This window comes from Zonotrichia albicollis, chromosome 4 (assembly GCF_047830755.1).
Source record: "Zonotrichia albicollis isolate bZonAlb1 chromosome 4, bZonAlb1.hap1, whole genome shotgun sequence".
Lineage (NCBI taxonomy): Eukaryota > Metazoa > Chordata > Aves > Passeriformes > Passerellidae > Zonotrichia > Zonotrichia albicollis.
This window is the reverse complement of record NC_133822.1, coordinates 50186617-50190896: the sequence shown is the minus strand read 5'-3', so window position 1 is coordinate 50190896 and position 4280 is coordinate 50186617.

Sequence of the window (4280 nt, the reverse complement as noted above, 5' to 3'; positions counted from 1 at the left end):
TCTTTTTGGTAAGTCAGTAGAGGTATCTCCTAAATAAAGCCAACAGTACCTTTGATTGTCCATAAATGAATCAATCTTAAGTGAAAATCAGCAGATTTGCAACATAAACAAAGGTAATCTGTTTATGTTGAAAATCAGCACCATTTGGGAAGATGCTTTGGGACTCTTACTTACTTACTCTTACAACAACAAATTTTCTGGTTTAGGAAGAAAGAAACCTTAACTAAAACTTTGGCTTATGAGGTCAAAGGCAGCCAATGATTTACTTAGTTTGAAATGTGTCCTGCTTTGGAAATTGCTATCATTTGCTATGAAATGCCGTCTAACTTGAAAAATAAGGAAAACAGAAAGTAAGGGGGGAAAAAAAGATCCACTCTTGGCAGAGTATAGTTAGGATTAAGATTCCAAAGCCAAGATTAAAGTTCTACAGTTAACTCACCTCCGTGAATTGGAACATGACAGTTTATACAATGCAATACAATAATAACCTTAATGTCTTGGAACACACATTTACCTGTGAGACCATTCCAGTGTAGGTTATGCTATTTTTAAAAACTGTTTGCCTTAAGTTAAATACTGCCCTACCATTCCTTTTTATTTCTTTCATATTTAAATCTAGATCATGTCTTTGAAACCATCTGTGGTTTGTTAATAAAACCAGTCAATAAATGTGTAAAACTCTCCAGGCATCTTTGTGAAAATTCAGAGTTCATATGGTTCAAAGTCAGCCGTGTATCTAAGTGATAAACCACAACTGTAAGGTCCTCTGGTTCAAATATCTGCTTGCAGCAGTGAGCAGCTTTTGAATTAGAGCAGCAATTTTCCTTTTATTCCCCCAAAACCAGCTGTAAAAAATGATAACCAGCTTTTAACTTGTCATCCAAAAGGATCCCCTTTAAGCTGACTGCAGCTGGGTAGTGTAACTCTTTCCACCCTGAGACTGAGATGCAGCACATTCCCAATATCCTCTGTCCATCAGTGGCCTCACAGCTCCCATGTGAAGTGAAAATGCAAAATGGGGAGGGTTCCAATTCTAGGGCTGCAAATGCATCTCTAACTCCCTCTTCTTCAACATTTGGGGAATGTATTTGTAAGTGCAAAGCAAGATAAATCCTTTCAGGTTCCAGCGTTTAATTAAGCTTTCAGCTATCTTTGTGAATGAACTGAAGAGCATCTAATATGCATGCCTACAGGGAACAGAGCAGGAGTGCCACTCCTTCTGTGAAGTTGTTTGCTATCAGCTGGAAAAAATCTCAACTCAATTAGTCTCTCTCTGTGTTTAACTTCCTTTGGAACATCACATCTCCTATGGCTGAATCCCAATTGTAATAAATGTACTTGAACAAAAAAATACTTTCTTCCTCTGTGACGGCCTGTGTTTCTGGTCGTGATTGGGCTAGAGCAGGGGCAGGATAAGGCAGCTGTGGTATGGGAACCAGCAAGGGAAGGATGATGTCAGAGGATTTAAGAAAAATTTTAGAAGTGTTCAAGGTTGTCTAGCAGAGCAGAGCAGAATTGTTCTGATTTTTTTTCCTCTCGTACAATCTCTTATATTGAGTAGAAGCATGTAGGACTCCCATAGAGGCAAATAACTTGGTTTAGTGTGTAATTGAAAATGGTAAGGATTTAAAAAGGTAAATCCCAACAGTGGTTCACAGGGACCACTGGCAATGCATTACTCTACAAGAGAAATCAACAAAACAACCCTAACTGCCATGAAGGATTTTCTTTTGTCTGCCTGGTTTTAGCGTGCTTCTGCACTTTAATGCATCACGGTAACCAAGTGGGCAGAATGGTTTTGGAACAGATGATCCTTCACCATCCAAGCCCCATTTAGTGCCAAAGTTGTGAATGTAAATAAAGGTTAGAACATTCTTTTCCTGCACTATGTGACAACTGTAGGACACTAATGTCCCAGAAACAAGCTGTAAGATGCTCAAAAGTTACAGCCACCAAAACATTTCAGAATAGTGCTATCCTTGCCATGGCAAAATATGAATCAGTGTGGCAAATGTCAGACATGTACTTCAACTTTTGATGCCTCAGTACTTCAAAGAGGAGCTACACAGTATTCCCGTGCGTGTAAAATATCATCACAAACTATTTTCAGCTGTCACAACCAAGTCAAGATTGAGTCTATCTTCATCTGTATTGTTCCAGCTCGCTCCATTAAATATCCAACAAAAGCATTCGAGCAAAATGAAGTAAAGAATTTCCCTCTCTAAAAGGTAACCACTAAAATAAGGATTTCAAATTCAAATGAGGGAATGGCCTATTTAAAAATAGCACAGCTGCCAGAAAATTAACAGCATGAGCATCTTCCAAGGCAGCTGTCAGTACACTGGGGTAGGGTGACAAGCCATGGTGGTGACACAGCTCACCAACTGAGTAAAGAGCACATTTTCCATTGGCTGCTGTGCAAGGCTGCCTGCAAGCTGCAGTAATAAATGCCTATAGGAATTTTCTTTATAGTTCAAGTCTTTTATTTTTAATAACAGTCTCAAAAGCCACTTCTACAGTTTTGCTGTACACACATGTATTTGAGGATTAAGGCTATTTACTTATGGCCTGGAACTTTAATAAGAACTTTTAGAAAGATGCAATGTGCAACTATTTCCCCAGTTTTCCTAATGCTCCATATAATGCTCCATATCTATGCATAGACAAACCATAAATTAAGCCCAGGGAAGTAATGAGACTGACATGAACAGTAATGGTGTACACAAAAAAGCCCCATCTCTGAAATCTCCTTTGGCTTCCAAGGCCTCTGAAAGCACTCACTTTTTCAAACTGCTTTCAGCAAACCACAACCAATGGGAGCACGCCATTACCTACCAAGAAAATTATTTTTCACAGCACATTATTTTTCACAGTCTTTTTAGCTCACATCTGCCATTTTTCTGAGCGTGCTCAGCTATGAAGAGAACCACTGTACAGCTCTGAGGGGGCCTGCAACAGGAGCTGCGTGCGGCCCCTGTAACACGAGCGTGAGATGCAAAGCTGTGTTTCGTGTCAGGTACAAACAGGTGACATGTGTAGTTGTGAATGTGAAATGTGTGGACACCGACAATGGGAGAGCTGTGAATTCTAATAATAACTGAGGAAAATAAAGCATGGAAAAAGGCCTTTGAACCTATCTTTTGTTTGCAATTAACCCTGGTTGATTTAGGAGCATTGGAATTAAGGAGTTAAAGATGTTGCTTTTTGCTTGCATTTAATCCATAAAAAGCTCTGCAATAATAACCTTTTGAAGTATAACTTTAGAATATTACTTGTATCCTTGAAACTATAGCTTTGGAATATATATAAAGGAAATATGCTTATCTCACGCCTTATTGAAGCAGAGAAAAACAGCTTGAGAAAGGAAGATGAACATCACCTCAAGGGTTTATGGTTTTGACCAAAGGGAAGCTGGACATCACTGTTATGAGATTTATAGTCTCTGCAATTAAAAGGTGTACACACATCTGGGGAGCTGGACCCCACCAGATGAGATTCGTCTCTCTTCTTTCAGAAACTGGACCGTCACCATCTGGGGATACTCCTTTTGAGATACATCCCGAGAAATTAAAATCACAATAGTGTATGGAATTGTGATGTAATAATTTGGAATAAAAATTGCTGATGAGTAAAAGATTGGAAATAGCAACTGCTGAAAAAAACCTGATGAGTACCCCTATAAATACCTGTAACCATCAATTATCGGTGTGCAGTTAGAGGGAGAACTTCCCCCACTGTACCCAGCGCTGTATTGTTCATACTTTACCATATTAAATAATAAATTGATTGCTGCTTGAATATTGGCCTAGTCAAGCTTCTTATTCATAACATGAGGTTATGTCGCGGAGTAGTAATGGCCACGCACAGCACAGCACAGTAGGCCCGGGGCTGCCGAGCGCTCCGGACGCGGACGGGACCGAGGCCGCGGGGGCTCGCCCAGCGCTGCCGAGAGCTCGGCACGCAATCAGCACCGAGGCCGCCAACGCTCGACCCAGCCCCGCCCGCTCCCCCTCAGCAGCGCCGCCGCGCCACAACGAGGCTCCGCATCCCAGCAGCCACCGCGGCGGGGGGCACCCGCCACTCTCCAAACTACACATCCCGGCGTGCACCGCTAACGGCCCCGGCTGGGCGCGAGCGCGGTGCACGCTGGGACAAGCAGTCCTGGCTGGGCTCAGCGGCGCCCCCTCCCCCCTTCCCGCCACTCTCCCGCGGCGCCTGAACTTCCCGCGCACGCTCTGCGCCACGTACGCTCTGACGTCACGTGGTGTCACAGGGCTGCA